General features: G+C 39.6%; 1 long non-coding RNA gene across 1 annotated transcript in view; it reads left to right on the forward strand.

The window, feature by feature from the left end:
* Positions 1-24,236, forward strand: part of LOC108285117 — a 237,462-nt gene that overhangs the window by 52,655 nt on the left and 160,571 nt on the right. Inside the window, exon 6 of the long non-coding RNA XR_005195984.1 lies at positions 4,798-4,923. This is a non-coding gene — a long non-coding RNA (uncharacterized LOC108285117). The remainder of the gene's footprint in view (positions 1-4,797; positions 4,924-24,236) is intronic.

Genomic DNA, 24,236 nt, shown 5'->3' on the forward strand with positions numbered 1-24,236 from the left:
AAAAAAAAAAAAAAAAAAAAAAGGTTACTGAAAGAAGAAAGTGAAGCACATGTAAAAGGCAGGGTATATAGTGGATCCAGAAATTTGTCTTTTATAATCTGACAGGCCCAGGTTAGACCATAGTTCATATTTCAAATACAATTTTACATGTGCTCATAGCTGAGAACCTTCTCCTGGGATGGATGTAAGTTACCAGGTAACTGCTGAAATGCTGTACTTTTCTGGGTGGTGATGAGGAAGCAACTGTTTTAGGTGTGGTATTTACTGGAGGCAGAAAACTCCTTGAAGTTAGCTCATTCCGTTTTTCAGGGGCCCTTCAAATACATGGTGTTTTGTTTTGTTTCGTTTTGTTTTAATGCTTTGCAAAAGATTCCTAGAGTTGAAATTCCCTTTGCAAAAAATTATAACAGTGAGGAAATTATGGCAGTGAAAGGGATCTGACCTAACTGACCCCATCTTACTTCTGGCTATCTTTGCTCATTCCTGTGTGTGGGCCATGCTAACTTTGGGAGAAATTTAATTACATGATAATGGCCCTTCCCAGAAACTAAATTGCCCTTGTAAAACTAATGAAAAGGGTTGAGAGCGGTGGCTTATGCCTATAATCCCAGCGCTCTGGGAGGCTGAGGCGGGTGGATCACTTGAGGTCGGGAGTTCAAGACCAGCCTGACCAACCTGAGAAGCCCCGTCTCTACTAAAAATACAAAATTAGCCTGGTGTGGTGACACATGCCTGTAATCCCAGCTACTCTGGAGCCTGAGGCAGGAGAATCCCTTGAACCCAGGGGCGGAGGTTGCAGTGAGCTGAGATCGTGCCATTGCACTCCAGCCTGGGCAACAAGAGTGAAACTCCGTCTCAAAAAACAAAAAAACAATGAAAGGACACCAAGCTAGGAGGATGAGAGGGGCCTGAATTCTATTAGGAAATATGCCTAGGTAGCCATTATTTAGGTGGTGTAAAGATTTGCAACTTCCCCGCTTACTCCATCAGATAACATCACTGTTTTAGAATCTGAGACTGGCCTTTGGAGAGGTCTTTTCAGGTTTTTGCGTTTCTGACAACTGTATGGGCCCCACCCAGAAACCAACTCAACACAAGAAGACAGTTTCCATTCCCTATGATTTCATCTCCAACCCAACCAACCAGCATTCCCTACTTGCTGGCTCCTTACCCACCAAACTATCTTTGAAAAACCACTAACCTCTGAGCCTTCAGGGAGACTGATTTGAGTAATAATAAAACTCTAGTCTCCTGTACAGCCAGCTCTGCATGAATTAAACTTTTTCTCTGTTGCAACTCCCCTATATGGATAAATCAGCTCTGTCTAAGCAGTGGTTCAAGGAGAACCCGCTGGTTCGTTAGAATCAGCTTCACTTTCAAAGGGTCTACAATGTCCCCATTAATTTCCTCTCCTTCAAAGATGACTCTTATCACATGTTTATAATATCGTCCTCCACCCTTGGCCCATGATAAGGGCCGAGGGTGGTAGATGCAGTCACTGCTGAATGTCATTATCCAAGTGGGCATTTTTGGCCTGCTCAACTGGACTGACTGCAGAGTGAGTGTTCCACTTTGACCTTGATTTTGCCATTTGTGTGTGGAAACCTTTTTTGTTTTCGTCTCTAAATGTAACTCTTTGGTAATCCCAGTGAAAGAAATGGGTGTGTGGGTGACCAGAAGGAAGTGGGTGCATCCTAGATTGTAGGGTTGCTGAGATGTAGAAATGGGTATGCTGGAAAGGTATGAGAACAGTTGGTCTTGTCTTGCTGTTAGTAGACACAGGTAGAACAAGGCAAGGTGGGAACAACATGGAGTGGGCAGATGTTTGTGGTGAGGTCCTGTCATCTGTTGTCTGAGGGTCCCCTATCAACATCAACTCCAATCAACAATTATTGACTATTAACCAGCACCCCCAGCATTTATAGGATGAATTGTTAAAGCACCATCCAATATAGCACATTCCTGCTGCTACTCACTCTAGAGCACATAGAATTCTCCTGGAGAGAAATAGATTGACCAAAAAACGGGGTCTGCAATTTGGAGCATGTTCCATTGTGACAGTTGATTTGGGGCTCACATTTAAGGCTGCATTTGTTTCTTCATTCACCAAAAATTTATATTAATATTCATCAGGCTTTTATTTTATCTTGTTCTGGAAATCTGCCCTGAAAATAACTGACCCCTGGTCTTCTGCGCTGTCATTTTCTCTCTAATTTTTGGCTTTGAATATATCTGTCATCTATCTATCTATCTATCTATCTATCTATCTATCTATGTATCTATCTATCTGTATTCTTGATGGTACTTTAAAAAGTAACTCATGTCCCTGGTTTAAAATAAATCATGCTGGGCATGGTGGCTCACACCTGTAATCCCCATACTTTGGGAGGCTGAGGAGGGAAGATAATTTGAGGCCAGAAGTTTGAGATCAGCCTGGGCAACATGGCAAAACTCCATCTCTACAAAACATTTTTAAAAATTAGCTGGGTGTGGTGGCCCAGGCCTGTGGTCCCAGCTACTCAGGAGGCTGAGGCAGGAGGATCACTTGAACCCAGATGGCTAAGGTTACAGTGGGCTGTGATTGTACCACTGTACTCCAGACTGGGTGACAGAGAGAGACCCTGTGTCCAAAAAAAAAAAAAAAAAAAAATCAAATAGTACAAAGGTTACTAAGTGTGTCTACCTTCTTGAGGTGCCTCCCTGGTCCCCCAGTGTGAAAGTTGTGTATACCACAGATCCAAATCAAGTTGTCCCAAATACCATTCAGACTTGGCAATGATCTTCCAGTCATTTTACTTGAACATGGAACAGCCAAATAGACAGAAACTCAATTTCATTTGTTTTTTAATAGGTAAGAGATGTTCCTTTTAGACCTGGGGAGACAGAAAGAATCTTAAGACTTGGGCACTGTCACCAACCGGTTACACTCCAGTTAGGGAGACTTGACAAGGCATGAAAGTTAAATAATGCCAAAGACAAAAATATGAAAAGGTGGGGTTAATTAGTCACCAAAGGCATTTACATCTAAGGCATTATCATGTTTGCTATGTAGGTGCCAATAATAATGAAATGCCACTCTGTAGTATTTGGGAGGCCAGAAAATTTAACAAAAAGGAAAGTAGCATCCTCAGTCTTATCAGCGGCAGCAAAGCAAACAGACACTGGAGATGCACAGTCATGGGTTTGGGTCCCAGCTCTGTTCTACATGCTGGATGATCTTGGGCCAGAAAAGCCTTCTGAAATGCTTTGGGTTGCGCAGGGCCCCAGTTAAAATACCTATGCACGATTTAAATTGACACTTGTTAACCTTGCAGTTATTTATTGAGTGAAAATTACACATCAGGTACCCAGCTAAATTCTGCGAATGTAGTTGTAAGCAGAACAGACCTGGACTCGGTCCTCATGGAGCCATATGTGCAGAGGATAAAATACTTGAAGGAGATGAATGGGTGGTGAGACAAAGAATCACAGAGGAGGGATCTCTGATGGGGTGGCATTTAAGATGGGACCTGCAGGTGAACCAGGATGAGAATCAGCAAGAAGCCCCTATGATAGGACAGGACTTGGCAGATTGGAGGAACAGAAAAAAGGTTGGTGTGACTTAAGCACAAAAGAAAGGGAGAGATCCCAGGGAGCCTGAGGCCGGTGCACGTGGCTGCATAGGCCCCATGTAGTAGGCACCTTTAGCACCAAAAACATGGTAAAGTCATGTTTCTGAAACAGCCACGACAACCAAAACCAATACCCAAGGATGCTTTGTCGTAGGATCAGGTACCAGTGAAGTGCTTGGGAGCTGTGAAACATGGCTGACTCGACCAGACCAGAAGTATCCAAATCTTCCTTGGTCGCAGAACCCTTAGGCCTCAGTAATTTTTTCATGGCATCTGTAGGCCAAAAGAAATACCAAACAGATCCATTGATTAAGTAGTTAGGGTCAAATCGCTTAAAAGTCTTTATGTGCTAACAACTTTTTAATGGCCATTTGAAAAAAATGATATATTTAAACAAAAAACAATATTTTTATTGTATTCTTTAATCAACACAATTACTTACTAATGGGATGTGTGGCTTTGGGCAGTGTACAACTCCTTAAACTTCAGAATCAGAGTGCGCACTGCCACTTTCATTTCCTGTTCCACACTGATTTCCTTGTGGCACTTGCTTTTTGTCACAGTAACTGCCAAAAACATGACTTCCCCCAAATAATGCCATCACTGAAAGGAGTATGATGTGATCTAATGTTGAAACCATGAACAACCCTGAGTTTGTGCAGTATTCACCAGATACAGAAGATCCCTTCTTTCCCTTGGAAAATTTAAACCACAGTCCTGTGAATTTACTATGCCACCACAGGGTGACCTGGTAGACAGCTTGGAACCACAGCTAGCCTAGTACTTTCAAACTATGAGAAACTCAGATATCTCTTTGCCACCAAATCCCTCCTCAGGGCCATGTGTGACCCTGCATTTTGTGCAGGGATTCCAGGAAGGAAAGTTGTCGCCCTTTCTGGAAACTGTATACTATTTGTCCAACCATCAGTAGGGACGCATCCGGAGTGCTAACCCAGCCTGGCTTATTTGAATAGAGGGAAGGAGGAAAGGGGTGAGTAACATGTACAGATGGTCAGCAATAGTATGAAAGCATGTGAGGTAGGACCAAGAGGAAATGAGTAGGTGATATGCAACCATAATTCTGGGGCCCTCGATGAAGAAATGAGTGCTGAAATTCTGAAGCGTTTGTTATTGTGCAGACCTGCAGTTAAGCTGGCTAAGCATTAGGTGTTGTCTCTGCAAACAGGAACATCCGGCCGGAAGCCCATTAAAGAGCGGAAGAGCAGAAATGCGGAGGAGGAATTCAACATCTGCTCCACCAGCATGTTCCTTGGTCTCTCTCATCTGCTTCCGTAGCTGGATCACATTCCTGGTGAGTGAGAGAAAGTATGAGGATTAATGAGCACACCTGTCTTTGGAATACCCTGAACCATGATGCAATGTAAATATCACAGTGTCTCAGAGGACAGTAGCTAGTAGAGCCAGTTGACTTCTAGTAGAGCCAGTTGACTTCAAGTCAATTTAACTTTCTCTTTTTGCATAATGTCATGTATGCAAATCTCTCAGGATGGCTGAGATGCTGATGAAATGAGTTCCCATGGCAACTGGAAGATTATCCTTACATCATCTTTGTGATGAGTAAAGTTCAGTGAAGACCACAGGGAAGTAAAATTCTTGCTTCTCACTGAACTTGGATTGTTTACTCAACCTCTCTATTGCTTGGTTTCCTCATCTGTAAGATGAGAATAACACTGAGATGGGAGAGTTCCCTTGACCCCTTCATGGGACTTGCGACAGGGGTGGCTTGTTTACTTGGTCACTGCACTCAAACCCTTTGCAGGAGGGGGAGCACACAGGAGAGCAGGAGCAGGAGCTGGGGTGAGTGCCTTTGGCTGCTATCAGGAACAAACCCTGTGCCAGCCCGTGGCAGGATCTAGGGGTTGTCTGTGACCTCTGGAGCCCAAGATGGCATGTGTTATAAACAATGCTCTTTTAGCATTTTCTTTCCACAGATGACTAAGTGTTTACCAACTCAGTGGAAGGTCAGAATGAAAGCCTTTTACACCCTGCCCTTTTGGTACCTGGCTTCTTGTCTGGAGTCCAGGAAGCATCAGGTCACATGGACTTGAAGGATGGTGAATGTAGAGATATTAAGTGGTGGAAGTGGCTCTCAGTGGGATAGGGAATTAGAAAGGGGATAGAGTGGGAAGATATTCTTCCTCTGGAGTTTGGCCACTCCCAAACTCCTCTCTGACTGTAGTCTGTTATCTAGCTTCCTCTTCTCCTCTTGATGTTCAGGCACTTCTCTTCCCTCCTTCTCTGCTGTACCGCTCTGCTCTTCTGCCAGTGGAGCTTGGAGTTTTTATGGGTATAGGGTGGAGGTGGGGCATGGCAGGCCAGGGTGGTTTTGGAAAAGGCAACATTTGGGTGGGAAAACAAGAATGTGAAGTTCTTATTTAGGGCTGTGGGTCCAGGCTTGAGGGTGGACTCCTCACTACGGACCCCACCCTCTTCTACCCAGTATTTCCCTACCTCCTGTCCTTATCAGTACAAACATAGACCTTAAAGTTGTTACAAAAACTAATGATATTCACTAAGCCAAAATTATGGTATCAGGTACTATGTTGCATGCCTTACATACACCAGCTTATTTTATACTTAAAACAATCTTACAAGGAAGACATATTATAATCCCCATTGATTTCTGAGAAAAATGAGGCACAGAGAGAACAAGTAAGTTGATATCAAAAGGGCAGGGATAATGAGATACATCTAGTATATGATTTGGTTGAGATTATGCATGTGAGATCTTAGCCCGTTGCCTGACCACAGCAGCACTCAATAAATGTAGGTTATTATTATTACTGTTATTTTTTTTGTTAATTCCATTACTGTTATTATTTGACTGGAGGAATCATCTTAGGCTTCATGGAGGATGTGACATTTACAATCAGCTTTGAGGGTGGGTAGGCTTTGGACAGGCAGGGATGGGGCAAAAGAACATTCTGGACTATGGGCACAACAAGAGCTAAGACTAGGAGGAGGGACTGTGTAACTCTGAGATGGAGAATAGGGAGGAGACCTCAAAGCAGGACCTTAGGCTCTAAGGGAAACAAGAGAGATGGATTCTGCTGACAAGACAGTAAAGCAACCTGCCTGTCTGGTGGTAGACACTGTGTCAGCATTCTAGGTTGTAAATATGGGAAGTGAGCAGATCAGAGGTTTGCTCAGCAACCTGCCTAGTGAGACAAACTGCTTGCTCTTGAGGCCACATAGTCCTTCTGGGGCAGCTCTTCAAACCAGAGTCCACATAGGCCGGTACTCAGTTCTTGCAGTGATGCCCCAAACCAGATAAGAAAATGATGTCATGGAGATCTGGAATCTCCACCCAAAAGTCCAGCTTTCATTCTAATGCATGCCTCCATTAGAACCGTCTTGTGTGTGTTCAGAGATGAGGGATGAAAGAGAAACTTCACAGCAGAAGATGCTCTCAAAGTCATACGGGGATCTGCACCAAGTCAGTCTCCTCTTTCTTCCTTTTCCCTAGCGATACTTACTTTTGAGATCCAAAAGGGCAGGGCTGACTTAAGTTTTCTCCAGGGCAGACATTCCTGGGAGAAAACGAGGGGCTTCTTGAGAGGAAATGAAAGGAGACAGAGATCCGGTTTTGCCTTAAGGTTTTCTGATGTGAACCACTGAGAAGAGTCATTTTGAAATAGAAAGATGGGTCTGACAGTGTGATGTAAATGCAGGCATTTGGAGTCCCTGCTGGAGAACACTCAGAGCTGAGTAGGGGTTCTCCAGTGACCTTGTGGGAGTCTTTGGCTGGGAAGGTAGCTTCTGGAGCTAAAAGGGTACAGGAATAGAAAGCATACCACCTGGGGTCTTCTGATCCAGTGTTTTCCAAAGGGCAAGTGCCCTGTCGGGCGGTTTTAGACTGCAAAGGAGCGACTCATTAACAGTAACAAATCACCAATGAGAACTTTCCCGATATCAAAGTTACTTTTCAGTTCTTTTGATGCTAAGGAGAAAGTCTTGGTTTTAGGCTAGTGTCTCTTTAATACCTCCCTATCACTTGTTGGTCTCTCTTCTGAAGAGAGGGCAAAGCACTCTTCAGCCTCAGAGGCATTAGCAGGCAATAGTATCTATTCTAGAGGGTCTCATCCTTGGCTGCATGATGCTATTTCCTGGGGAGAGCTTTAAAAAGTTACTTGCGCCTGATTGCTTCCTCCCCAGAGGAATTCCAATTTAATAGGTCTAAGTTCTGGCTTGGGCATTAGGATTTTTAGAAGCTCCCCAGACAACAGTTTCTAATTAGAATTGTTTTGTATTATAAATATTAACCTTCTATTAATGGCACGTGATACTGGTTTTCTACTGAACACACTGAAGTAAAATTTCCTTTCAACATCAGATGACTTTCATAAAAACAGTAAGTGCCTGTTAAAGAAAAGTAAAAACAAAAGGTGGGAAGATCACTTGAAGCCAGGAGTTCGAGACCAGTCTGGGCAATGTAGCGAGACCCTATCTCCTCAAAAACAAAAACAAAAACAAAAAGCCAGGCATGGTGGTACGTACCTGTAGTCTCAGCTGCTGAGGAGGCTGAGGTGGGAGCAGTGGGAAGATCACTTGAGACAGGGTGTTCGAGGCTGCAGTGAGGAGCTATGACCATACTACTGCACTGGTGTGACAGAGCAAAAAGAAAAAAGAAAAGGAAAGGTAATAACTATATAATGCAGTGATATTTGGATATGGCAAAACCAAAATATGCCATTCAGTGAACTTTGCCAAACTCTCCTCTGGTCCTTGCTTAGCATTCCTGTCTTCTGGTAGACCCAGTTTGGGCCTCAAGAATGAAATGGGAGTAATTATCCCAGGTTGCATTTCTTCGTGGGATTACCCTGGGAATCAAATGATTGAGCTTTGTTAAGTATTATTTAACAAATATGAGGAAGGAAATAAAAGGGAGAAGATCAGTGCTGCAGAGATGGCTAATTGACAGATTTACACAGAATTGGATTTTTTGGGTATGTTAAACCAGGCCATTTGGAACTTCTGAGTTCCAAATACCATCTTCTCTCCCTTCCCATCAGAAGGATCCACTGGTCTGCATTAAAGGTATCTTGAGTGCCAGTAATGATTTATTTCTCCGGCGGCAATTAACTAAAGAAGATTGAAAGTCCCACCAAGACTCCCAAGGATAGCGTGTTAGCGTTCAAGCTAAACAGCCTGTATTGCAGACCCTGCTAGTCAGGGTCTTCTGGATATTGCATTGCATATGTGAGGACTGGCCTGGTCCTTTCCAGGCTGAATTCTGCACTTAGCAGCTCAGTGTCCTTTCCACGGGCCCCAGTTTCTTCATCAGGAAGGTGAGGGGCTTGGACTAGTGAAGGATCAGGTATAAATGCAAATACCTCCAATACCAAGGAGGTAACTCAAGTGTGAGGCTTTGCTAAGGGAATAGGGGTGGTCAGGCCTACAGCAAAGTAGAGACTACAGTTCCACAATAAAATTCAAGTTTTGAAAACCATGGGGTTGTTAAACAACAGTTTGGCAAAGTGACAGTTGGTGATTCCTGGGTGTGATGGTTTCTAAAATTCATTTCTAAAAATGATTTTATAATAGTAAAATAAATCCAAGGAGCCTACTGGGGGTTTTTGACATGACCACTGTACTCAGTGGTACCCAGGGGCTTCCCTGATAATAAGAACTAATACTTAGAATAAAAGCTAACATCCAAATGCTAAGTTTAAAACCATGTAACCCTCGTCATAACTGTGTGAAGCCAGTACTATTATTACAGCCTCATAACATATGAGGAAGTTGGAGTTCAGAATGTTTAAGTCATTTGTGTAAAATCTCTAGAGCAGCACTGTCCAACAGAAATATAAAGTGAGCCATGTCTGTAATTTTGAATTTTTTTAGTAGCTATATTAAAAAATAAAAAGAAACAGATGAAATTAATTTTAACAGTGTATTTTATATAACCCAATATATACAAAATATTATCATCTGAAAATGTAATCAATGTAAAAATTAACTAATGAAATGCCTCGTATATTTTTTGTACTGTTTACGATTTAGTATTTCTTCTTCTTTTTTTAAAACAAATAGCCTTATTGAGATATAATTCATATACTATAAAGTTTGCCCATTTAAAGTATACAATTCAATGGCTTTTAATATATTCACATACATATAACAATTGTAAATATAAAATTGTGTAAAATGTAGTATATTCACATATGGTTACACACATATGTTTACACACTTGAATATACTAAATTTTACACAATTTTTATTTATTATTTTTGATTTGAGACAGCGTCTTGCTCTGTTACTCAGGCTGGAGTGCAGCATTGAAATCATAACTCACTGCAGCCTAGACCTCCTGGGCTCAAGCAATCCTCCTACCTCAGCCTCCTGAGTAGTGGGACTATAGGCATCTACCCTGGCACTTGGCCAATTGTTAAATTTTTTGTAGAGGTCTCACTCTGTTGCCTGGGCTGGTCTTAAAGTCCTAGGCTCAAGTGACCCTCCCAGCTCAGCCTCCCAAAATGCTGGAATTATAGGTGTGAGCCACCACAATTTTAGAAACTTTTCATCCCCTTGAGATGAAATCCCATATCTTTTGGCTAGCACTCACCTACCACCCTGGCCCCCATGAACAACCCCTAATTTAAATATCTACAGATTTTATATTTATCTAATTTAAATATCTACCGATTTTCCTATTCTGGACTTTCCTATTCTGGACTGTCATATGAGTAGAGTCATATGATATGTGTTCTTTCTTGTCTGGCTTCTTTCATGTAGTGTAATGTTTTCAAGGTGCATTCATGTATCAGTACTCCTTACCTTTCTATAGCCAAATAATATTCCATTACATGGATATGTCACATCTTGTTAATTCATTTGTCCATTGATGGACATTTGGGTTGTTTCCACCTTTCAACTGTTAGGACTAATGCTACTATGGCATTTGTGTACAAGCTTCTGTGTGTACATAAATTTTTATTTTTGGGGGTATTTACCTAGAGTTGGAATTGCTGAGTCATGTGAAAACTCTATGTTTAATTATTTGAGGAATGGTCAGATTGTTTTTTAAAGTGGCTGCACCATTTTACATTCCCATCAGTAGTGTGTGAGGTTCTAATTTCTCCACATCCTTACCAATATTTGTTAACCAAGGCTGGGTACTTTATAAAGAAAAGGAATTAATTTGCCTCATGGTTCTGCAGGCTGCACAAGAAGCAACACACCAGCATCTGGTTTTTGATTCTAGCCATACCTGTTGGTGTGAAGTGGTATCTCATTGAGGTTTTGATTTGCATTTCTCTAATGATAATGATTTGAGCACTTTTTAAGGTGTTTTTTGACCATTTATCTTTCTTGGAGAAATGTCTATTCAGATTCTTTGGCCATCTTAAAAATTGGGTCATTTGTCTTCCTTTTAGTGAACTGTAAGGGTCCTTTATATGTTCTAGATATAAGTTCCTGCTGTAGTTCAGATGTTTGTCCCCACAAACCTCATGTTGAAATTTGACCCCCAGTGTTGGAGGTGAGGCCTAATGGGAGGTGTTTAGGTCATGGGGGTGGAACCCTTATGCATGTCTTAGTGCCATCCTCATGTAATAAGTGAGTTTGCTTACTTTGTTAGCTCCTGTGAGAGCTGATTTTCCAGAAAAGCCTGGCACCTCCCCGACCTCTCTTGCTTCCCCTGTCACCATGTGATCTCTGCACACACAGGCTCCCCTTCACCTTCTGCTATGAGTGTAAGCTTCTTGAGGCCCTCATAAGAAGCAGATGCTGGTGCCATGGTTCTTGTACAGCCTGCAGAACCATGAACCAAATAAACCTCTAGCAATTTGAGTTTTCTCTCTTTTTTTCTCAGTAGTCTAATTAAAGTTTTGCCAATTTTGTTGATCATTACAAAGAACGAGTTTTTGATTTCATCAATTTTTGTAATTGTTTCTTTATCTTCTATTTCATCATTTTCCACTCTAATCTTTATAATGTCCATCCTTATGCTTGCTTTAAGTTTCATTTGCTTTTCTTCTTCCAATGTTTTAAGGTTAGGTTATTGCTTAGAGGTCTTTCTTCTTTTTTAATATATGCATTTACAGCTCTAAATTGTCCTCTGAGCAGTGATCCAGCTACATTTCTTAGGTTTTGGTATGCCATATCTTGGTTTTCATCCATCTCAAAGTACTTCTAATTTCTTTTTCGATTATTTCTTCGACCCATTGGTTACTTAGGAGCATGGTGTTTAGCACATCTTTATTTGGAGTAGTTACATTTTAAGTGCCTCATAGCCATTATGGCTGGTGGTTACCATATTGAACCGTGCAACTTGGTAGAGTTATTCAGTGATGCAAGTTGGGAGTTGCACCTGGTTTATCTGATTCCGAAGAAGTAATCTTTGCAAACTGTCCCTCTAATATGTTAAATGTACAAAATACCAAGCCTTGCTAATTAGCCACTCTAGAAAGTTTAATTATTTTGGGAAAGTGATTTTAAACATTTTACTCTTTAAATCATTGAACAGTTTTTATTTGTATATCTATTTAGGCTTACAACATAATATTTTAATATCCTTATACATAGTGAAATGATTACTACAGTGAAATAAATTTCAAGCTTTAAAAAATTTTAAACCTAGCACACATGTAGAAAAATGCACAAAGTATAAATGTACAGTTCAATAAATTATCACTAAACAAATACACATGCATCCACTGCTCAGTTCAAGAAATGGAACATTGCCAAGCACTTCAGATGTCCTCTTTGTGCCACAGCCCAATCTGTATCCTTCCCTTCCTTCCGAAAGTGATCATCTCACTTCTAACCAGAGTTAGATTTACCATTAAGACAATACAGCCTACAGTATAGGCTGTATCCAAAACCCTAATATGGGGTGGAGTGCTCAGTAAAGTGTTTATATGGTCATTTGTCATCATCAGTGTTTTTGTGAATTTTACATAAGGAGACTATTTTGACCGCAGTCACTTAAGGTGGTGGTGCTTTCTGCTCTGACTTTCCTGCCTTCACATTTTGCCTTTTGTTAAGTGGTGATGAAATAGCTGTTGATGTTTTTGGGATTTGCCCAAGCCTTAGACTCTGTGAGTAGGGGAGTTGAGGATACATTTTATTGAGATCAGCAAGATATATTTATGTGGCTCTAAGTCATTTCCATATTCAAACAGTTGAATTTGTGTAGGATTATATATCATAATTTATTTATACATTCTCCTGCTGATGAACATTTGGCTTGAGTTGTTGGTTGTAACAAATTATGCTGACATATCATTTTGTACATTTCTTTTGGTGAATATATGTACGAATTTCTTTTCCCTTTTCTTTCTTTTTTTTTTTGAGATAGGGTCTCACTCTGTTGTCCAGGCTAGAATTCAGTGGTGCAATCATAACTCATTGCAGCCTCAAACTCCTGGGTTCAAGTAATCCTCCCACCTCAGCTTTCTGAGTAGCTGGGACTACAGGTATGTGTAACGACACTCGGTTAATTTTTAAATTTTTATAGAGATGGGGGTATCACTATATTGCCCAGGCTGGTCTTGAACTCCTGGGCTCAACTCCTGCCCGAACTCCTGCCTTGGCCTCCCCAAATGCTGGGATTATAGGCTATGCATCTCTTTTTGATATAGCTCTTTAGGAATGAAACAACCAGCTCATGGGGTCATTTGTGTATTCGACTTTGGTAGACATACCAAACTGGTTTCCAAAGTGTGTATAAACACATATGCTCCTATAAGTAAGCACATGAGAGTTTCCTTTGCTTTACACCTTTGCCAAAATAAATTAAAATAAAATAATGACTAGTTTTTACATTTCAGCAACTCTGATGAGATTGTAGTTATTTTATTATCATTTAAATTTGTATATTCGTGATTATTTTTGAGGCCAGGCACCTTGTCAGTCTATCAGTTATCTGTTAAGTTTTTAATCCATCTGTCCATTGGCTGTCTTACCTTATTGATTTATAGAAGCCTTTAATTTTGGCATGAGTTCTTTATCAGTTACATGTGTGGCAAATATTTTCTCCCATTCAGTGTCTTGCTGTTTCACTCTCTTCATGGTAGGTTTTGATGGCCAGAAGTTCTTAAATTTAATTCAGGCTAATTTATTAATCCTTTTGTTTCACGTTGGAATTTTTTAATTTAAAAGCTGTTTCCTGGGCTGGCTCGCATCTGTAATCCCAGCACATTTGGAGGCTGAGGAAGGAGGATTGCTTGAGCCCAGAGCTCAAGATCAGCCTGAACAACATAGGGAGACCCTATCTCTACAAAAAATTAGCCAGGCATGGTGGCTCAATGCCTGTAGTCCTAGCTACTCAGGAAGATGAGGTGGCAGGATCTGCTTGAGCCCAAGAGGTTGAAGCTACAGTGAGCCATGATGACAGTTCTGCACTCCAGCCTGGACAACAGAACAAGACCCTGTTTCGAAAAATACAAAATAATAATAATAATAATAAAAGTATTTTCACACTGCAAAATTATGAAGATATTCTCCTATAGTATCTTTCTAAAGCATTATTGGTTTGTCTTTCACATTTAGATATATAATTCACATAGACTTGATTTTTATGTATAATGTGAAGTAAAGATCAAGTTTCATTTTTCTTATGTGGATATGCAGTAACTTAGTACCACTTATTGAAAAGATTTTTTTTTTCTCCAGTACTTTCCAGTGACTCATGATTAGGCAAGTATCTATACATTTATGAGCTATCTCTTCTTCTCCATTGATCTACTGGTCAGCCCTTGTGCCAATATTATGTTATCTTAAAACAAATCTTTTTTTTTTTTTTTTCCTGAGATTAAGTCTCACTCTGTCACTCAGGCTGGAGTGCAGTGGCGTGATCTCAGCCCACTGTAACCTCCGCCTCCTGAGTTCAAGCAATTCTATTGCCTCAGCCTCACCAATAGCTTAGATTACAGGCATGTGCCACCACACTGGGCTAATTTTTGTATTTTTAGTAGTGACAGGGTTTCAGTATGTTGGCCAGGCTGGTCTCGAACTCCTGACCTCAGGTTATCTGTGTCCGCCTCTGCCTCTCAAAGTGCTGGGATTACAGGCTTGAGCCACTGTGCCCAACCTAAAATAAATCTTTTAATGAGTAGAACTAGTCATTCTATCTTATTCTTTCTTTTTCAGGAGGTCTTGATTATTGTTGGTCCTTCACATTTCCGAATCAATTTTAGAGTCAGCCTGTCAACTTTTATAAAAATCTATTGAAATTTTATTAGGATTACATTGTATCAATAGATCAATTTGGACAGAATTAGTACATGGATATGAATATCCAATATTATAAATTTACTATTTTGAGTATTTACAAACCAATACTTGTAATCTACCCCAAGTTTAATTTATTAGTCAATTCCTGACTTCTTGAGATGAAAGCATAGATCATTATTACCCAGCCTTTCTTCTTTCTTAACATATTCATTTTAAGGTTATTAGTTGCCCTATAAGCTATGACCTTAGTTGGATTCCTGCAATTAATTAATTAATTAATTAAGTATCACATTGCTAGCTCCTCTCAGACTGCTCAGTCTCCCTCATGCCCAAAGTGCTTTCATTCTATTTGAGATAATGCCCAAAATCTTTACCTTGGCACACTCATTTCTCCATGATCTGCCTCTACTCCCTCATCGCTGTCACCTTCCACAATTCACCCCCTTATCCACCTTGTTCCAACTACATTGGCCTCCCTACTGTTCCTCAACAACATCAAACACACTCCTGTCTCAGAGCCTTTGCCTTTGCTGCCACCCCTATCTGGAAGGTTTATACTTTAAATAGCCAAAAGGCTTTTCCTCTTCCTTCATTCAGGTTTCAGCTGGAATGCACCTTTTTGGAAAGACCTTCTATGACTATGCTATATAAAATGGCATTCTCTAGCACCCACTGTCACCCATACCTTGATTTTATTTTTCTTCATTATAATACTTCCCAACAGACACAAAATAAATTCACGTGTTTATTTAGTGTTTGGCTACTCTTTTCTTCTCTCTCTAGAATATAAACTTCCTGAGGATAAGGATTTTTTTTTTTTCTGCTCTATTTACTTCTGTATCTCCAAAGCCCACATAATGTGTGGTACATAGTAGATGATTTATAAATGCACATTGAGTGATGGATTCTGTACTTGGCGTCAGAAGATCTGGATTAGCTAGTTCTAAATCTGCCACTTATTAGCCATGTGACCTTAGGCAACCAAATGAAACTTTCTAAGCCTCCATTCCTTTTATGGTAGAGTGGATAATACTTATTGCCCCTGAGATACTGAATGTAAAAGTACTTTATGAAGTATAAGAATTCATCATGAGACATTTTTGAGATTATAGTCAGAAAATGTTTTACTTATCCCAAATTTCTTTCCATTTGGACTTCCTTAGCGATAAAAATTCTCCTGTGGGAGAATTTTTGTTGTGAACATTTTGGACATTTTGTTATGTTTGGCTCTAGTTAAAACATGAGCGTTTGTTCCTAGCAAGGATAACAGTTTTATACTTCTGTTGCCATTAGTATGTGAGCAGGAATTAATATGTGAACTCATTGTCACTGATGACATGAAAAATGGGCAGGTATGTTTTGGTGGAGAAAACACCAAGTAAATGTCTAGGGCATTGCAAGGAGGGGGGTGCTGGAAAGGCCATTCTAAGTGGGTGCCTGGGGGAAAAAATTAAAAAGTTCTTTATTAGTCAGATTAGGCTATGTTATATTGCAACACAAAACAACCTCAAATTCTCAGAAGCATATCAGGAAAGGTTAATTTCTTATCCAAAATCTTCTGTATTTCCATACTACTTTACAGGGGTTGGGAGGAGATAGTTGTGTAATTCCACATGCCTATGTGGGGACTTTTTAAAGGGAGTCTTAAACAACTTTGATAAATTTAATAAAGTTTTATAAGACTATACAGTCCAAATCTGTCTTGGCAAAATATTTTACAGTTTATATAGGAATATGCTCGAAAATAGTATTGTTATTTTGTAGCCCTTTTGCCGTAGAGTTTAGATATAATTATCACATTTTCTAACTGCAAGTTGTATCATGTGTTTTGATGGATATGTATATTTTTGGGGAAATGGGACTTGAATTAGAGCCTGTTTGAATTAGAGCCTTTAAAAGAATGCTACCATTTATTAAGCAATTATTGTATACCAAGTAGCACAGTAAAAGTTTTGAATACCTTCTCTCATTTGATGTTCAAAACAGCCCCCTCAGGGCCAGGCGCGGTGGCTCACGCCTGTAATCCCAGCACTTTGGGAGGCCGAGGCGGGTGGATCACGAGGTCAAGAGATCGAGACCATCCTGGTCAGCATGGTGAAACCCCGTCTCTACTAAAACTACAAAAAATTAGCTGGGCATGGTGATGCGTGCCTGTAATCCCAGCTGCTCGGGAGGCTGAGGCAGGAGAATTGCCTGAACCAGGGAGGCGGAGGTTGCGGTGAGCCGAGATCGCGCCATTGCACTCCAGCCTGGGTAACAAGAGTGAAACTCTGTCTCAAAACAACAACAACAACAACAAAAAAAAAAAAAAACAGCTCCCTGAGGGAGATACTATTACTATATTCACCTTAGAGTGAGGAAACTGATGTTCCGAAATGTAGAGTAGTTTGTCTGCAGTCAAACAAATAAGTGGAAGAACTCAGGACAAATTTAGGTCTGTTTGGCTTCAGAGCTTTTGGTCTTTATTTACCACAACACAATGCTGCCTACCTCTTTCCAGATAATATATTCTGTATGTGTAATTGCCATAGGTCTATCAGCAGCCCAAAATAGATGATTGCAATGAATATATTAATATAGTGGGGTTATATTAATGATCTCACAGCATTTGGGCCTGCCTGTAGAATCCCAAAGATGTTCTGTTATGTATATTTAACATTCCCAGTGTCACAGTCACTCCTTTGGGTTAAGACTTTGCCTGTGATAGACCCAGATAAAATGCAAATATCTTTCCTGGGAGCAAAAATAAATTAACACAATTCACTACGACCAGAAAGAAATAGCTAATTTCTATCATCAGGGAATAACCAAGTGAAGAAGACAAATTTAAAATAGTTTGTTAGAAAGCAATTTATTATAGCATATACTCAAATACGAAATTAAACATAATTGAGTGAAAGGTATACTTTGCATAACTATAATGGGTAGGCCAGTCAGGGAAAGGTTTTATAATTGAAAATATAATCAGGAAAGGATATCAGGAGTAGGAGACACTTGGTATGAGTCTTCAGTCACTCGGAAATCATTTTACTATATGTGTCTAATAATCCTGATTTTAAAAACCTACAATAAGTCTCTCTCCTTTTTTCTCTGCCCGGAAGAGTCCACCTATTTCCATCTTCTTTTTCTCTGTGAAATGCTGCTGCTTTTCACTCTAATCATGTGACTTGAATGGGAGCTGCCATCTTTTTTGAGATCTTTCTCCTAGACAGTGTTGATTGGCTCAGAGACAGCACTTGATATAGTCCAGGCCAATCAGAATACTCAAACTTATGTCCACAGTTGGTGAGTTCAACGATAAGTACCCAAGACTGGTCAATTCAATCAATTCGTAGGATATTTGAGTTTGAGACTAGAAAAAGTGAACCTCAATTCCTCTGCGGGTTTTGCTTTTGCATTGTAAGATTTGAGGTACTAGAGCTCTGGGTGGCCACGTTCCTGGCTGGTCTATTTTAAGAAAGAATGAGGTGTTTTGTGGGGTTGAAACAGAAATGAGAAGAGACAAAGAGAGTAAGGTGGCATTTCCATTTCAGGTCTCTGAGCTCCACCTTTATGCAATGTTTTGGCTGTTCAATATTTATCTAAGTAACTTCTAACAACTCCACTGCCACCACCATCTAGCTATGCTCTTGGTTAGTTTGAGTTAAATTTTTGTCACATGCAACTGAAACAGTCCTGACTAGTATTTCATTGTGGCTTTATATTGAAATAGTCAGAATAAAAATTGTCTTTATTTTACAGAGAGAAAATGAGGCTCAGAAAAAATATGCAAACAAGATACTAAAAAAGTGTCGGAGTTAATCCAAAACAAACATAAAATCTTTTCTCACTGAAAACATTGGTAGGTACAAGGAGCTAGGTCATGAAAAGTCTACTGGCTTATGAGACTTAGTATATGAACTATGAATAAATTAGCTTCCCACCTCTTAGGGTATTCTGAATGTTCTGACACCAGATTTTGGTATCATTTTAGGTTGGGTTTTTTGTTGTTGCTTTTGTCAGTAAAATCTTGGCTTTTGAGGAAAAAGGAGGAAGTCCAATTCCACCACAGAACCCACTTCCCATTTTACTTTAGGTCCATGGGGTTGCCCAGGTCTGAAATAAGTTAATAACTATCTGTTCTGTAGCATAGTAATGTAACCCTGAAAAGAATGGGCTTTTTATAAGGATTAATTTCAAAATGATACCAAATGATTGATTGTTTCACTCTTAAATTTGTACTAACCTAGGGATATGGAAAGATTCAGAAAGAACAATCATTTGAATTTTAGGACAAACTTTGCTTAGAGAAAGATATCCTTAATTAAAAAAAAAAAAAAGAAAAGGAACTTAGGACATTTATAACTTTACATTTTCCCATATTTCAAATAAGATTTAAGATAGCTTAAAAGAATAGGAACATATAAGAAGACAATAAGTTAAAAGTGGAAGAGAGTCCAGGCGAGGTGACTCATACCAGTAATCCCAGCACTTTGGGAGGCGGAGGTGGGCGGATCACTTGAGGCCAGGAGTTTGAGACCAGCCTTGCCAACATGGCAAAACTCTATCTCCACTAAAAATACAAAAGCCGGTCATGGTGGCACATGCCTGTAGTCCTAGCTACTCAGGTGGCTGTGGCAGGCAAATTGTTTGAGCCCAGGAGACTGAGGTTGCAGTGTATGAAGATCCCGCCTCTGCACTCCAGCCTGGGCAACAGAGCGAGACTCTGTTTCAAAAATAAGTAATATAAAATAAGTAGAAAAGAAACAAAAATGATAAGAACATTAAATGGAGTTAGAAATGAGGCTAATAAATAATGAATATGCTACACCATGGGATTCTACTCAGCCATAAAACAGAACAAAATATTGGATTTGCAGCAACTTGAATGGAACTGGAAGCTATTCTAAGTGAAGTAATTGACAAACGGAAAAGCAAATATCATATGTTCTCACTTATAAGTGGCAGCTATGCTATGAGGATGCAAAGGCATACAAATGATTTGGGGACTCAGAGGGAAGAGTGGGAAGGAGGGGAAGGATAAAAGACTACATATATTGGGTATAGTGTATACTGCTCAGGCGACGGGTGCATTAAAATCTCAGAAATCCCCATGAAAGAATATATCCATGTAATCAAAAACTACCTGTACCTTCAAAACTATTGAAATAAAAATAAAAAACAAAAAGAATGTGACATAGCTCTGTATGTATTTGACAACTAGCTCCAAGTTGGTTTGGGTTTTAAGCTTTCTTGTTGTCAATGCAAATAGAGAAACTCAACTAATTACATAGTTTTGCCATGTCCATGAGACAAATGTTTAGGAAAAGTGCAACTGCATCTAATACTACGACCAAAAATAATGCGTCCCTGGATTCTAACAAAAAGAGTGCTATATTATAAAATACAAAAGGCCCAAAGATCCTCCTTTCAGGAGACCCAGGGATGAGGTTCCTGGGCCTGGTTCTTATATGTGAAAACATTATTTCTCAGATTTTAATCATCTTTATTATTTCTCCCACATATGCTTACTAAATTTTAGAGTTTATTATTGTTATTATTGTTATTATTTTTGACACAGAGTCTCACTCTGTCGCCCAGGCTGGAGTGCAGTGGCATGATTTCGGCTCACTGCAACCTTCGCCTCCAGGGTTCAAGCCATTCTTCTGCGGCAGCCTCTTGTGGCGCCACCACACCCAGCTAATGTTATATGTTTTTGGTAGAGACATGGTTTTACCATGTTAGCCAGGCTGATCTTGAACTCCTGACCTCAAGTGATCCACCCACCTTGGCCTTCCAAAGTGCTGGGATTACAGGCCTGAGCCACCATGCCCGGCCAGAAATTATTAACCTAATAGATTTTTAAATGTAAATTTTACTTTGACTCAGTTTTACACTTAACCTAATCTTGGCAAGGTAGATAAACTAGTTATATTTTTTCTAATGTCCTTTAAGTCAAGTTTATAAGGATTAAAATTATAAGTTTATTTTAATCTAAAATTTTCTAATGTACCATTAATAGTTCGTGTGCCACACCTTGGGAAACATGGACTTAAAGAAAAGGAAAAATCCAGCATTTGAATATCCATGACCTCATTGCATCTTAATATTTCTTAAGAGTTATCATATTAATATTTCTTTAGAGGTATTATCACCAACAGAGATGAGAAACAGGTTAAAGAACTTTTGTAAGTTTCCACAATAACTGAGCAGAGATGAAACTCAAGTCTTCTGATGAAAATCAAGTTCTGTCTTCTAGATAAGTGTACAGAAGGCCTTTTTCCCAAACTGAAGTTCAAATTCTCTTTGACTGCTTATCCCTTTGCTTCCTGCCAGAATGCCCCACCCTACTTAGTCCATAGTGATGCCCACCTGTGGTTAATGGAGTTTAGGCTGCTGGACCAAATGGAGGAAGTCTGTGAGGCATATGTGGAACCCAAAGAGGAACTTCATCTACTGTCATGGACAGCTCTGCCACTTTGTGACCCTGTGGATTTTTTGGGAAGTGTTTTTGTGGTTTACCAGTCTCTCATTAGCCAAGACCATTTGTCCTGGGTTGGTCTTCTTCATTGGTGGAAAGTACGGCTGGGAGATTTGGAATGGTTGCAGATTGACTTGACTCTCGGTAGGAACTGTCACCATGAGCTTTTGGGGAAAGACCTTAAGTTGTGTTTTTTGCTGAGGATTGTGGGATTCCTCCTAATCTTGGAGAACATTTTGAGTCATCACTGGCAGCAGCTTTCTGGTGACAACTTGAGTAACCTCAGAATGAAGAAGGCTGTCTTCATCTCTCACATGAATATGACTTTGGGTAAATCATCTTGAAATCCAGATCCACAGTTGTGATCCATACTCCTCCTGAGTTCTGATTTTTAGTGTAAGCCTTTTCCTTCTCAGTTTTTCTTCTTTGTGCATCTCTTAAAGAGATTTTAAAATCTCATAATTAAAAAAAAATTTCTTCAAAACTTTTTATTTTGAAATCGCTGTAAATTCACATACATTTGTATAAAATGCCACAGAAAAATCGTGTGTGCCTTTTACTCAATTTATCCTAGTGGTAACTTCCTTAAAGAGATTTAAAAATTGCTGAGATATAATTTAAATATGATAAAATTCACTCTTTTATGCATTTAAATTTTCTTTATGTTTTTTTCATAGCTTATTAGCTCATTTTTTTCAGTGCTGAATAATTTTTTATTGTCTGGATGTACGATAGCTTATTTACCCATTCACCTATTGAAGAATGTTCTAATTGCTTTTAAGTTTTGGCAATTATGAATAAAGCTGCTACATATGTCCATGCTTAGGTTTTTGTGTAGATAAAAATTTTCACGCTCTTTGGGTAAATATACCAAGAACAATTGCTGAGTTGAATGGTAGGAAACTACCCAACTGTCTTCTAAAGTAGTTATACCATTTTGCATTCCCACCAACAATGAATGGGAGTTCCTGTTTCTCCACATTCTTGTCAACATTTGGTGGTGTCAGTGTTTTGGTGCCATTCTAATAGGTATGTAGTGGTATCTCATTGTTTTATTATGTGTATGTATTCATTGGTAAAGTGCAATTTTGCTGCTGTCATGTTGAACTGTGGTGAAATTGGGGCCTTCAGTGCATCATGTATCACTAGAGCAAGGCACATGGTACCCACCAAGCAACTTCCCATTACCCCTCAACTTTCTATCCTTCTGAGTCTCCATTGTCCATTATCCCAGACTCCACGCTCTGCTTCCCTAAGTGAGAACATGAGAAACATGTCTTTTTGTGTCTGAGTCGTTTCATGTTAGAAAATGGCCTCCAATTCTATCCATGTTTCTGGAAAAGATATAATTTCATTCTTTTCATGGTTGAATAGTCTTCCATTGTGTATATACACCACATTTTCTTTATCCAGTCCTCCACTGGATGAACACTTAGATTGATTCCATATGCTGTGATAAACATATGAGTGCAGGTATCTCTTTGATATAATGATTTCTAACTCTTTGGGTAGATACCCAGCTGGGTAGGACTGCTGGATTGTATGGTGGTTCTATTTTTAGTTCCTTGAGAAATCTTCATACAGTTTTCCATAGAGATTGTACCAATTTACATTCCCACCAACAGTGTATAAGAGTTCCCTTTTCTCCAAATCCTCTCCAATATCTGTTTGTTTTTTCTTTTTTCTATTTTTAGTAATAGTCATTCTGATTGGTATAAGATGATATTTCATTGTGGTTTTAATTTGCATTTTCCTGATGATTAGTAATGTGTAACATTTTTTCATATGCATGTTGGCTATTTGTTTATCTTGTTTTGAAAAGTGTCTATTCATGTCCTTAGCCCACTTTTAAAAAAATTTATTTTATTGCATTTTAGGTTTTGGGGTACATGTGAAGAACATGCAACATTGTTGCATAGGCACACACGTGGCAGTGTGATCTGCTGCCTTCCTCCACATCACCCACATCTAGCACTTCTCCCCATGCTGTCTCTCCCCAACTCCCCCCTCCCCGCTGTCCCTCCCCTATTTGCCCCCAACAGACCCCAGTGTGTAGTGCTCCCCTCCCTGTGTCCATGAGTTCTCATTGTTCAACACCCACCTGTGAGTGAGAACATGTGGTGTTTGATTTTCTGCTCTTGTGTCAGTTTGCTAAGAATGATGGTTTTCAGGTTCATCCATGTCCCTAAAAGGACACAAACTCATCGTTTTTTATGGCTGCATAATATTCCATGGTGTATATGTGCCACATTTTCCCTGTCCAGTCTATCATCAACAGGCATTTGGGTTGGTTCCAGGTCTTTGCTATTATAAACAGTGCTGCAATGAACATTCGTGTGCACGTGTCCTTGTAATAGAATGATTTATAATCCTTTGGGTATATACCCAGTAACGGGATTGCTGGGTCAAATGGAATTTCTATTTCTAGGTCCTTGAGGAATCGCCACACCGTCTTCCACAATGGTTGAACTAATTTATACTCCCGCCAACAGTGTAAAAGTGTTCCTATTTCTCCACATCCTCTCCAGTATCTGTTGTCTCCAGATTTTTTAATGATCACCATTCTAACTGGCGTGAGATGGTATCTCAATGTAGTTTTGATTTGCATTTCTCTGATGACCAGTGATGATGAGCATTTTTTCATATGTTTGTTGCTTAGCCCACTTTTTAATGGAATTGTTTTTTGTTGTTGAGTTGTTTGAGTTCCTTGTAAATTCTGGATATTTGTCCCCTCTTGGATGTATTGTTTGCAAATATTCTCTCCCATTCCACAGATTATCACTCTGTTGATTATTTCTTTTGCTATGCAGAAGCTTTTAACTTTAAATTCCATTTGTCTATTTTTGTTTTTGTCGCTTGTGCTTTCAAGGTCTTCTTCATGAATTCTTGACTAGACCACTGTCTACAAGAGTTCTCCCTATTTTTTTTCTAGCATTTTTATAGTGTCAGTTTCTTACATGCAAGTC

The sequence above is a fragment of the Cebus imitator genome, unplaced genomic scaffold (assembly GCF_001604975.1).
Source record: "Cebus imitator isolate Cc_AM_T3 unplaced genomic scaffold, Cebus_imitator-1.0 Scaffold291, whole genome shotgun sequence".
In the NCBI taxonomy this organism is placed as follows: domain Eukaryota; kingdom Metazoa; phylum Chordata; class Mammalia; order Primates; family Cebidae; genus Cebus; species Cebus imitator.